The following is a 13,678-nucleotide window of genomic DNA, read 5'->3' on the forward strand; positions in this document are numbered from 1 at the left end:
AGATTTTCGATTTAAGAAAGATATATCAGACATATTCACACAATGGCACATACATATGAATATGTATAAATATAAATATTTCTTTTTAATATATTTTTTTATTATTTTAACTTTTTGTTTGAAGAAAAATATACGAGACATATATGTATACACACAAAGGCGAGTATACTAGTAATAATATAAATATGCATATACATGAATTTGTACATGTATACAATATTGTAATAATGCATTATCTTTAAATTTAGTTGTTGATAACAAAATATTTCAGAATAAATATACCTGTATTTGTAGAACATACAGGCCCCCTTGATGCTACGTGCCTGTTTAATTGCCTAACGCATAGATGTGGAGAGGGACAGGTTCCCTTCTAATACATTACATAGTACATATCATAAAACTTACAATATTTCAGTTATCATATATTATTCGACAACTTTTCAAGAATGTTATAACTTAAATCTATGCATTTTGACTTATTTACACTAAGATACAATTACATAAGCGCATAACTCTGTCGTAAATTGCTCGATCGTATCCAATATCAACTTGACCTAGATATTATCATGATTAACCTGTATACCAAATTTCATTTCAATAATACATTTATCCTCTGCAAAGAAAATGAGCGGACATTGCAAATAACTGGAATTTTTCTACGTCCAAGGACCATAAATCTATCGATAATTGCTTGATTGTACCAAATATCGAACATGAGCTACATATTACCATGATTAACCTGTATACCAAATTTCATTCAAATTTGTTCCTCCTCTGCAAAGAAAATGAGCGGAAAATGCAAATACACGTAACTGGAATTATTTTACGTCGAATGGCCATAACTTTGTCGATAATTGCTCGATTACCCAATATCGATCTAGACCTAGATATTATCAAGATAAACCTGTATACCAAATTTCATTTCAAAACCGCGAGAAAATGAGCGGAAACTGCAGATAACTGGAAATTTTCTACGTCCAAGGGCCATAAATCTGTCGGTAATAGCTTGGTCGTACCAAATATCGAACTTGACCTAGATATTATCATAATAAACCTGTATACCAAATTTCATTTCAATATGTTCAACCTCTGCGAAGAAAATGAACGGAAACTGTTGGTGGACCAACCGACCTACAGCAGCAAAGCAATACGCCCTCCCTTCTTCGAAGGGGGCATATAAAATAGGAATCAGGGTCTTAAAATTATTTTGAATGTTGTTATTCTACATACATGTAAAACCTTCAACGGTGCGTTTATATTTATCAGAGTAATCTACCAAGGCGAAGTCGACTTCCCATCCAAACACCAGGCTAGTGTCTGCGCCATTAACGTCCACAGCTCCATACATAAATTAATGTCTGCTACATTACTCAGTAAAAGTTGTACAGTGCTATCATGACCGTTTCGAAAAGCTATATACAGAGGACTGGCCCGGTTTTTCTCACATAAATTAATGTCTGCTCCATTACTCAGTAAAAGTTGTACAGAGCTATCATGTCCGTTTTGACAAGCTATATAGAGAGGACTGACTCCGTCCTTCTGATATAAATTAAAGTCTGCTCCTTTACTCAGTAAAAGTTGTACAATATTATCATGTCTGTTTAAACAAGCTATAAAAAGAGGACTGGCTCCGTCCTTATCACATAAATTAATGTCTGCTTCATTTTTCAGTAAAAGTTGTACAGTGCTTTCATGTCCGCTAAAACAAGCTTGTAAGCTCCGTTTTCCATACATAAATTAATGTCTGCTCTATTACTCAGTAAAAGTTTCACAGTGCTATCATGTCCTTTTAGACAAGCTATATGGAGAGGACTAGATCCGTTCTTCTGACATAAATTAATGTTTGCTCCATTACTCAGTAAAATTTGTACAGTGCTTTCATGTCCGCTTTGACAAGCTATGAAAAGAGGACTGGCCCTGTTTTTCGCACATAAATTAATGTCTGCTCCTTTACTCAGTAAAAGTTGTACAGTGCTATCATGTCCGTTCAAACAAGCTATAAAAAGAGGACTGGCTCCGTTCTCCATACATAAATTAATGTCTGCTCTATTACTCAGTAAAAGTTTCACAGTGCTATCATGTCCTTTTAGACAAGCTATATGGAGAGGACTAGATCCGTTCTTCTGACATAAATTAATGTTTGCTCCATTACTCAGTAAAAGTTGTACAGTGCTTTCATGTCCGCTTTGACAAGCTTGTAAGAGAGGACTGGTCCCGTTTTTCGCACATAAATTAATGTCTGATCTATTACTCAGTAAAAGTTTCACAGTGCTATCATGTCCTTTTAGACAAGCTATGAAGAGAGGACTGGCTCCGTCCTTCTCACATAAATTAATGTCTGCTCCTTTACTCAATAAAAGTTGTACAGTGCTTTCATGTCCGCTTTGACAAGCTTGTAAGAGAGGACTGGCCCCGTTTTTCGCACATAAATTAATGTCTGCTCCATTACTCAGTAAAAGGTTCACAGTGCTATCATGTCCTTTTAGACAAACTATATGGAGAGGACTAGATCCTTAATTTCTTCTGACATAAATTAATGTTTGCTCCATTACTCAGTAAAAGTTGTACAGTGCTTTCATGTCCGCTTTGACAAGCTATGAAAAGAGGACTGGCCCCGTTTTTCTCACATAAATTAATGTCTGCTCCTTTACTCAGTAAAAGTTGTACAGTGCTATCATGTCCGTTTTGACAAGCCATAAAAAGAGGACTGGCTCTGTTCTCCTGACATAAATTAATGTCTGCTCCATTACTCAGTAAAAGTTGTACAGTGCTATCATGTCCGTTTTGACAAGCTATACAGAGAGGACTGACTCCGTTCTCCTCACATAAATTAATGTCTGCTCCATTACTCAGTAAAAGTTGTACAGTGCTATCATGTCCCTTTAGACAAGCTATATAGAGAGGACTGACTCCGTTCTCCTCACATAAATTAATGTCTGCTCCATTACTCAGTAAAAGTTGTACAGTGCTATCATGTCCCTTTAGACAAGCTATATAGAGAGGACTGGCTCTGTTCTTCTGACATAAATTAATGTCTGCTCCATTACTCAGTAAAAGTTTGACAGTGCTATCATGTCCGTGTCCACAAGCTATATAAAGAGGACTGGCTCTGTTCTTCTGACATAAATTAATGTCTGCTCCATTACTCAGTAAAAGTTTGACAGTCCTATCATGTCCCTTTAGACAAGCTATATAGAGAGGACTGGCTCCGTTCTCAATACATAAATGAATGTCTGCTCCATTACTCAGTAAAAGTTGTACAGTGCTATCATGTCCGTTTTGACAAGCTATATAGAGAGGACTGGCTCCGTTCTTCTGACATAAATTAATGTCTGCTCCATTACTCAGTAAAAGTTTGACAGTCCTATCATGTCCGTGTCCACAAGCTATATAGAGAGGACTGGCTCCGTTCTCTTCACATAAATTAATGTCTGCTCCATTACTCAGTAAAAGTTGCACAGTGCTATCATGTCCGTGTTCACAAGCTCTATGGAGAGGACTGACTCCGTTCTCTTCACATAAATTAATGTCTGCTCCATTACTCAGTAAAAGTTGTACAGTGCTATTATGTCCCCTATAACTAGCGATATAGAGAGGACTGACTCCGTTTTTATTGCATAAATTAATGTCTGCTCCATTACTCAGTAAAAGTTGTACTGTTTTATCTCTTCGTTCTGCACCTGATTCTCTATTGTAATAGTCTCCGTTTTCCTGACTATCATTATCAGCTGCTAACATAAGGGGCGTCCAACCACCGTTATCGACGGTTTTTTCATTGACTTTTACACCTATCTTAATTAACTCACCAAGTAATTCATAATTATGGAACACTGATACAATGTGAATAGGACAAAGTCTTCCCCATGTTATTTTCAAAGATTCCTTAGCATGGTCTTTAAAAGTAGTGAAAAACAATTGTATTGAACCATTGCAATACAGTGCAGGAATATATCTGATATAATCAGTTTGCATTTCTTGTAGATTTTTAAAGCAGTATAGTGATAGTTGTGTATGACAAAACGCAATGAGAGCAAAAAGTGGCGATACTTCACTTTCTAAATACAAAAAGGAAAGTTTAGTCAGAAGTGAGTTTTTAGATGTCTGGTAAATCTCTTGTTTATCAATTGCAAGTTTCTTGGTTTCTAGCAATATTTGTAGATGTTCGGGATGATCTGTTATCTTTTCTTTCAGTACTTTAATTACTTTGTCATTTCTTAGACAAGGGTTGAGTACGACATCTAACAGGCGTTCTCCAAACAATTCAGTATAAAGCCTATCTCCAAGTTGTTCAATGTATCTGTCACTTAGACAAATAGTGAAAGGGTCGTCGTGTTCGTCACAAACTCCTAATTTTACTCTTTTTCTGAGGAAAGCGATATCAGCGTACATTATTGTTTCTTTGGGATAATCGTTACCGAAAACAAGAGTTGTAACCTCCATTACTAAATCGTGATAAAAATGGTACGTGTCTCCAATTTTCTTCACAAAAAAATCTTTTAGGGAGTTAAGGCTGTCTCCAATTGCTGAAGGTGGCGTGTTCTCTTGTAATCCACATAGTTTTAACGTGTATTTGAATTTGTATTCCATGTCTTTATTTGCAAAAAGATCGCTTACGCAAAGATCATCGTCAAAAAGGACAAGGAGAGCCAAAGCACAATATTTACTCTTGTCTTTGTTTCTGAACCCTTCTACTTCCTGTTTTAGCACTGTTACGGGTTCTGTAAAAAAGCTAATGCCCTTAATTTTGTATTCCTCATTGCTAGAATATAATTTACACAATAACGGGAAATAACGTTCTTTTTCAACAATCTTATCACACTCTTTGTCGGATAAATTCATATTGGATGTATATTGTTTCAAAATCTGCCGTTTTTCATTAACGGATAGTTTATGTTTGCTATCATCGATGTTTATGATATGTGACTGATTCACGAGATAAGGGGTCAATCTATTATCAGAAATAATATGATTTCTACACGACATCACAAGTTTTGCTGTTCGTAAGTACAACTTCAATTCTTCCTCACATGTTTGCCATGAACTATTTAAAATTTCATCAAAAGATTCTTTTCCCAATGGATCATTGAAAACACAAATGGTTTTATCTTTTTGAAATCGACTTGAAGAATATTCATCCAGGATGTCTTCTACATTTTTTACTCGTTTTACGGTCCAGTCCTGTTCTCTGTATTTGAGTGCAATATGTTGAATAATGGCTGACTTTCCGGATCCTGAGTGACCAGCTACAATAACCAGGTTCTTGCTTTTAATCATTTTTTTTACTTCTTCGAACGCTTTTGTCGAAATAAAACAAGAGTCTTCCTGTTGCCATTGATCAAAGATGTCCGTTTCGATTTGTGTTTCTACAATGACAAAAACAATTAACAAACCATTTACGTTTAAAATAGACACAATTCTTGAGTTAAGACTTAAACAAGAGGCCCATGGGCCATATTGCTCACCTAATTGGCAATAGGCATAATAAAATCAGCTTTCCGGAGTAATATACCAAAAAAAAAATTTGGACAAGTTGTCTAACAGATCCTGTGTATAAAAAAATCAATTTTTTCCTGGATATTCTGTTTATCATTGATCCCTTTTTGTCACAGTATAGTCATTTCACATATTGAGCATTACAGTTCTCAAGAAGATCTAAATCAAATGGGATATAAACCTACATCAAACTTGTGAAGCCCAAGAATTGTCCAGAGGCCAAAGTCTAAACAATTTTAAAGAATCAAAAATATGTCAAAATGCTTGCATATAGGTTAAAGTAAACCATATATTATAACTTTTGAAATTTTGTGAATTTAAACTGTTTTCTTTTGTAAAATTGGACCCCCCCCCCCTTTCCACCCCATATGACTCCATCCTACTCCTGAAGAATATGATTTTGACAAATTTGAATCTACACTATCTGAGGTTGCTTTCACTAATGTTGCACCTTTTTTAAGAAAATGTTTTTTTTTTATAGAAATGTTTTTTTTCAATATATTACTTTGTAAAGATTTAACCGGTCACCATTGTGCCCCTACCCTATCCCCGGGGATCATATTTTGACCAAACTTGAACCGACCCTACCTGATGATACTTCACACAATTGACAGCTTTTCTGGCTAATCATGTTCTGAGTAGAGGATTTTAAAAAAAAAATTCTCTTTATATCACTATGTAAAAATTTGACCCTCAATTGTGGCCCCATTTCACCCCCAAGAACCATGATTTGAGCAAACTTGAATCTACACTATCTGAGGATGCTTCCACACAAGTTTTAGCTTTTCTGGCTTAATGGTTTTTGAGAAATTAGTTTATAAAGTTAAACTCTATAAACTCCTATGTAAAACTTCGCCCCACCATTGTGGCCCCACCTTACCCATGGGGACCATGATTTAAACAAACTTGAATATACTCAGTACACTATCTGAGTATGCTTCCACAAAAGGTTCAGCTTATCTGGCCAAATGTTTTTTGAAATATAATTTTTTATAGTTTAACTCTATATACTCCTACGTAAAACTACGACCTCCCATTGTGGCCCCACCTTACCCCCAGGGACCATGATTTGAACAAACCTAAATCTACACTATCTGAGGATGCTTCCACAACAGTTTCAGCTTTTCTGGCCAAATGGTTTTTGAGAAGAAGATTTTCAAAGATTAACTCTATATACTCCTATGTAAACTTACGACCCCCAATTGTGGCCACACCTTACCCCCGGGGACCATGATTTGAACCAACTTGAATCTACACTATCTGAGGATGCTTCCACAAAAGGTTCAGCTTTTCTGGCCAAATGGTTTTTGAGAAGAAGATTTTTAGACTTTTCAATAAATCCTAATTATTTCCCCTTAAAATAAGGTGTGTTCCTTTATTTTTTCAAATTGAATCCCCTTTACCCAATGATGTTTTGTGCCAAGTTTGGTTGAAATTGGCCCAGTGGTTCAGGAGAAGAAGTAGACAAGTGAAAAGTTGTCAATGTGACAGCAAAACGGGTTGTCTTTTATGTAAACTGTATCCATAATCCATGTCAACCCTTATCCAGTGAAATGGAGTACCCTACATGTATATGCAACATTTTGCCAAAAAATGACTAAGTTCAAAAGCTAGTATTTTTTTTATAAATTATCGGAAATCAAAATCCTAGCAATATGCACACCTCTGATATATGTACAATTGATCTGCAAAAGAACAACTTCCTATCTTGAAAACTGTAGGAGGAGTTATCCGTACAATGAGGGTACCCTATATGCAACATTTTGCCAAAAAATGACTAAGTTCAAAAGCTGGTATTTTTTCGATAAAACTACAGAAATCAAAATCCTAGCAATATGCACACCTCTGATATATTTACAATTGATCTGCAAAAGAACAACTTCCTATCTTGAGAACTGTAGGAGGAGTTATCCGTTCAATGAGGGTATCCTATATGCAACATTTTGCTAAAAAATGACTAAGTTCAAAAGCTGGTATTTTTTCGATAAATTATCGGAAATCAAAATCCTAGCAATATGCACACCTCTGATATATGTACAATTGATCTGCAAAAGAACAACTTCCTATCTTGAAAACTGTAGGAGGAGTTATCCGTACAATGAGGGTACCCTTTTGGCAGCCGCCCGCCCACCCGCCCGCCATTTTCACCATTTTAATAATCGGATTTTTCCGTTGGAAAACCCGGTTAAAAATGTAAAAAGTTTACAGAAAGACGGACAGACGGACGCCGGACATAAAGTGATCAGAAAAGCTGACGAGCTTTCAGTTCGGGTGAGCTAAAAAGGGAGATCCATATTTAAACTTTAATTTATGAACACTCACATGTTCTAAGTCTAATTGATAAAGATTAAAAGAAGTTGAAAAGCGTTAATATAAACTATTTCCAAAACCGTGCCCTTTACAGACAGTGCCTTTCTCCTGGGTTAGATGGTTTTGCCCCCCCCCCCCCAAATAATCTGTTAAAATGGTTTGAAATGGTTTTATGTAATGTTTTCTCCTTTTTCGACCTCTTTGAGTCACAGCTCAAAATACGACGTTGTTTTGTGAGGTTATAAATTTGTAATGACGACCACCTCCCTGCCTGAAATCGTTCAAAAAGAACTATGAAACCTATATTTTTGGTGAAAAACTTAAACATCTGGTGTACAAAATCATGAAGTCAGTTTTCCTTTCAGGTGTTTGGGAGTAAAGAAGATATTTTTTCTCAAATATTTGAGTTTTTTCTCAAATTTGAGAAAACTCAAATCTCTGTATTTCACCAAAAAAATCTTAGTCGTGGTTTTTACTCAATTTGAGAAAAAACTTAAGTTACCTCCAAAGCAGACTAAAGTCAAATCTCAAATATGAATATGTCATTCACATCATTGATACAGTATTATATTGTCTGTAATGTTCATTTCTTAAATCTATTCCACTCAATGACCAGTGCATATGCAATTTTTCATCCAGGTTTGACAAATATTTTTTTCATTAAAAAATAATAATTTTGGCGGAGTTATCTTCCTTCACAAAAATGTAAACAAAGGGAACTAATTTATTTGTTTGTGTTAAATGGAATAACTGCAGTGATTCTACTTTCTAATGATTTTAAGGTAACCATAATGTATTTCATGTGGTCTTTTGTTTGCTATATAATATATAAGATCATGTAGATATTTCATACTTAGCATAACAAAGTGTACATTTCATGACTGATTAACATTTTATGACTCTTGTTAATCTAATCCATTTTTCCTCTGTTGAAAACACAAGAGACGTTTGTTTTTATTGAGAATAAATAAAAAGCTACTTAGCTAAGTAAAAAATTCAAATCAGCTGAGAAATGACTAAGATTGATTTGTGAAATGCAATTTTAGAAAAATCTCAACTGAGTAAATTCTCAGGATTTGAGATTAAACTTAGGTAAAAACTTAAGTTTTTTGTGAAATCGGACCCTGACCCAGGGGCCATGAATTTCACAATTTAGGTAGAGGAGTTAGTGGACATCACTACCATGTATTCAGTTTTTTGCCCACATGTTTGGGAGTAAAGAAGATTTTTAAAGATTTAATACATTTTTACTTTATGGCCATATTTGACCCCACCCTAGAGCCTGAACCCATAACACTGGGGCCATGAATTTCATAATTTGGTAAAGGGCTTCATGGACATCATAATCATGCATTTAGTTTTTAACAAATATATATGGGAGTAGAAAAGAAGATATTCTAAGATTTAATACATTTTACTATATGGCCATATCGGCCCCACCCTAGAGCCAGAACTCCTGACACAGGGGCAATGAATTTCACAATTTTGGTTGAGGGCTTCATGGCCATCATAACCATACAACCAGTTTTTTCCTTACTAGGTGAGAGTAGGGAAGAAGATTTTTGAAAATTTGGCCTTTTTTTTGCATATTTGGCACCACTTGTGGTGCCCCGGGGGTGGTAGGGGGTTAAAGACAACACCTGGGGTCATGTACTTTACAGCAATTGATGCATCATAATGACATAAGAAGATATTTTGTATTTTCCTGTTTTATGGGATCTGATCATCAGAACAATTCCATAGGGTCATGCCCTACATTGTATTTGATGCATTATAATACATTAAGAAAGAAAGACCCCTTCGTTCATATTATAACTCATATAAAAATGGTAAGTCTCTACACTTACTTATACATGTAATACACAAATTTAATATGAAATTGTTACAGGGTCAATATGGGGTCACCTCAATACTGTAAGTCTGACATATGAAAAAATAACTTTTGCAAATAAAATGACATAAACTTTACAAATGCGATAGGATACCGTAGATGACGATGATAAAGTTATCTTAATATTAAAAGATGATGATACAGTATGCTAGCAAAGGGAGATCACTTATTGAGAGAGTGAAAGTATTACTTATGTACATAGCGGTGTCTCATAATATTGTGCTACTGCTACTACATGTATTATGCTTAGTAATACCTACATTGGTCAACATCATAATGATAATCCAATTAGAGCACAATATGAATCCCTTTAGCTGATCACCACAAAAGAAATGTTTATGCGTGTTTACTAATCCTTTTTTGCATTTGAAAAACACATGTATACATGTATGTATATCTAATGGAAGAGCTGGGTAAAACTAGTACCAGCAATTGAGACCTGTAGACCTGTGTTGTGTATATAACTTCAGACATCGATCAGTTATTTGTAAAATGCATGTATTTTTATGACCTATTCTATATATATATATATATATATATATATATATATATATATATATATATATATATATATAATCGAAGAGCTGGGTAAAACTAGTATCCGCAATTGAGACCTGTAGACCTGTGTTAAATTATTGTGTACATAACTTCAGACAAAGATCAGTTATTTGTAACATGCATGTATTTTTATGACCTATTCTTATAAACCCCTAGCACTATTTATGAGGAAAATAACAGCTTTAAGGTGGTGCAGGACACCTGCATATTGTGATGTATACTTCCTATTGAAATAAACAATAAAGTATAAATATAATATTTTCCCCCAAAATAATATTACTTTACGGGTTAGAGCAATTACGGATTAGAGCAATTACATGTCTGTAAGGGCATTGGAGTCTTATGAGGTGTATTTTTGGTAATTTTACTATTGTTATAAATGAATTTTCATTTGGGGGGGGGGGGGGTCTGGACCCATCACTCCCACCCCTTTTCTAAATATGTGCACACGATTATGTACATGCACACGGAAGCAAATCTAAAGCCGACAACCGCCGCGGAGAGCGGGCATAATTTCATTTTGTTTGTAATAATTATATAGACCAGTATACTTTCTATGACATGAAAAGTTAAACTTATTGATTAACTTAAAATTCACATGCAAACAGTTCAACCCCAAATTGCACATAAAGCGCAGCTCATGTGTTATTATCATATGGGAAGGGATCTCATCCTTCAGTTATGAAAATTATAATTTTTAAATGTATTACTGGAACTTGCATGTGCCCTTTATTTTTAATTAAACTGGTACAAAACAGTGTTATTTAGGGGGCAAACACTTAGTGAGGTATTACTGTCTGATGACAGCATCTAGTTAAGATTTACTCATATATTCCAATGTAAAAACTTAACAGGTGAGCTTAAAAAAAAGTTGCATTTATTGACTCTTCAGGGTCATGATTTTCACAGCTTTAAATTTTCACTACCTATGATGCGTCCATACAAGTTTCAGCTTTCTTGGCATAATGGTTTCTGAGAAGAAGATATTTAAAGATTTACTCTTTATATTTCTATGAAAAAACTTTACAGGTGAGTTAAAAAAAGTTCTGTGAATTGAATCTTCAGTAACTCGCTCCACGTGCAAATCCAAAGATTATTTGTGTTTATAAAGAATCGCTGGTGTACTGTCTTAACTATATTTTCAGCTAGTCTTCGTGTGTTCTTTAAAAAATTGTTTTAAACATCAAGAGTCTTTGTAACAATGTAAAACCAGAAATGGAGGATCAGATCCATTCACTAAAATCTATGTGAGGCAAAAGCGTACGTCTTGGCATTTAAAAAAGCTAAAAGGGGTGTAATTGCGCACTTAGTATACGATTTCGTCTAAGTAAAGCGCTTTTGCAAACATCAGACATTTTTAATATCATACAATATTCAGCTAAAATGCATGTATATAAAACGAAACGTCAATCACACAATTACCTGGTTAAAAGAGTCTTAATTATCTAGCTTACTTTACATCATTAACATCTTCCATTTCGCTGGAAGTAATAATGGTCTAGAATATCAAGTGATTTTATACACGGAGATCTATATTTTTGTTTTTTGAAGCAGGTTTTCTGAATTTATGACAAATCAGTGGTTACAGACACCATAAAATCAGTACCTAGGTTTCGAAAATGATATTGCGACAGATACATGTACCTGTATCTATTTTAGTCAAAGGTACATTCCGTTCAAACATGGGTGTAGGCAAAATAATGGGAAAATGGTACTATGCCAATTTACTTCAGTTTTCAGATCCAATTGAAAAATTAATACCATTAGAACAAGAGATGTTTGTGAAACACTTATGCCCCCCTCCCTTGGACACATCCACAAAGAAAATGAACGTAAACTTAAATAACTGGAATTTGTCCAAGTCCAAAAGCCATAACTCTGTCGAAAATTGCTCTATCATTCCTAAAATCAAACTTGTCCTGGATATTATCATGATAAACCTGTATACCAAATTTCATTTCAATATGTTCATCCTCTGCGAAGAAAATGAGCGGAAACTGCAAAAAACTAGAATTTTTCTACGTCCAAGGGCCATAACTCTGTCGAAAATTGCTCGATCATACCCAATATCGAACCTGACCTAGATATTATCATGATAAACGTGTAAACCAAATTTCATTCAATATGTTCATCCTCTGCGAAGTAAATGAGCGAAAACTGCAAAAAACTAGAATTGTTCTACGTCCAAGGGCCATAACTCTGTCGAAAATTGCTCGATTGTACCAAAAATCACACTTGACCTAGATATTATCATGATAAACCTGTATACCAAATTTCATTTCAATATGTTCATCCTCTACGAAGAAAATGAACGGAAACTGTTGGTGGACTGACCGACCGACCTACAGACCGACCGACAAACAGACAGCAGCAAAGCAATATGCCCCTCTCTTCTTCGAAGGGGGGCATAAAAATAGTAATTTTCGATTTAATAAAATAAGTAAGACACAGCATTTATAATATCTGAAACAAAAAAGTTCCCTGGCGATTTGCCGGTACAAAAGCAGAAAATCGGGTCGATTACGGATGATATCCATAAACATATGAAAACGGCCACTTTCTATACAATTAAAAATAGAAAATCGACCATACTTGGTGCAAAATTTAAAACATGAGTGAATAAATATTACACTTCTGATTAGTGTTGATAGCTTGAATCGTTTCTAATTGTAATGATTGACGCATTAACGATGATTTGTACACTCTCTATTAACAGTTATTAACTCTCTGGTTAAATCATTGGGTTTGTGACCCTTTCCTTCCAATGAATACAGACAAATAGAATGAGTCGACCTTAGAGCAATAGATGATATGTATCTTAAGAAATTTAGTTATCGCAAAATTCTCACCAGTTAGGGAGAAACCTAGTGATTACAAATGAAATCCGTTGATAATACAATTTACAAATAGGCCTTGGGTATTCTTATAAATTAAGGTAAACAGAATAAATTTTGTCGAACACGCTTACTGAAATCCATGTCACCTGACACGTGTTGCATACTAGACGAGTACATTGAGTTAAGATAATGTACACCAGTTAAAGCTGAACACCGCTCGTAAATAGGCACCGTCACACAGATACCTGGTATATAAACCCTTCGATTTCATTACACCCGATTGCACATCTGAACCTTGTGGCCGACATGTAGTATTCCTTTCGTGGTCTTTAGATTTTATGCATTTTTTTCATATCTTATGTTCATTTTCTGTTCGTAAATAATGCATTGACCAATTTATTTGATGTTAGAATTCTCCTGGCTTCAAAAAGGTGCATAAAATTTGATAATTTCATCGCGACCGAGTAACACGGCGAGGCAAGATGTACGTTCACACAGGTGAGGCCTCTACAGTGAAGTACTTTGAACTGTTTAGAGGTCTGTCCCTTATATAAGGCTTGTAGGGACAGCAGTGATTAAAGAGAAATAT

At 34.9% G+C, this 13,678-nt stretch overlaps 1 pseudogene; it reads right to left on the reverse strand.

The window, feature by feature from the left end:
* Positions 1 to 1,524: 1,524 nt before the first annotated feature.
* LOC128159146 (uncharacterized) overlaps positions 1,525 to 13,678 on the reverse strand; it is a 34,231-nt pseudogene continuing 22,077 nt past the window's right edge.

The sequence above is a fragment of the Crassostrea angulata genome, chromosome 8 (genome assembly GCF_025612915.1).
Source record: "Crassostrea angulata isolate pt1a10 chromosome 8, ASM2561291v2, whole genome shotgun sequence".
NCBI classification, from domain to species: domain Eukaryota; kingdom Metazoa; phylum Mollusca; class Bivalvia; order Ostreida; family Ostreidae; genus Magallana; species Magallana angulata.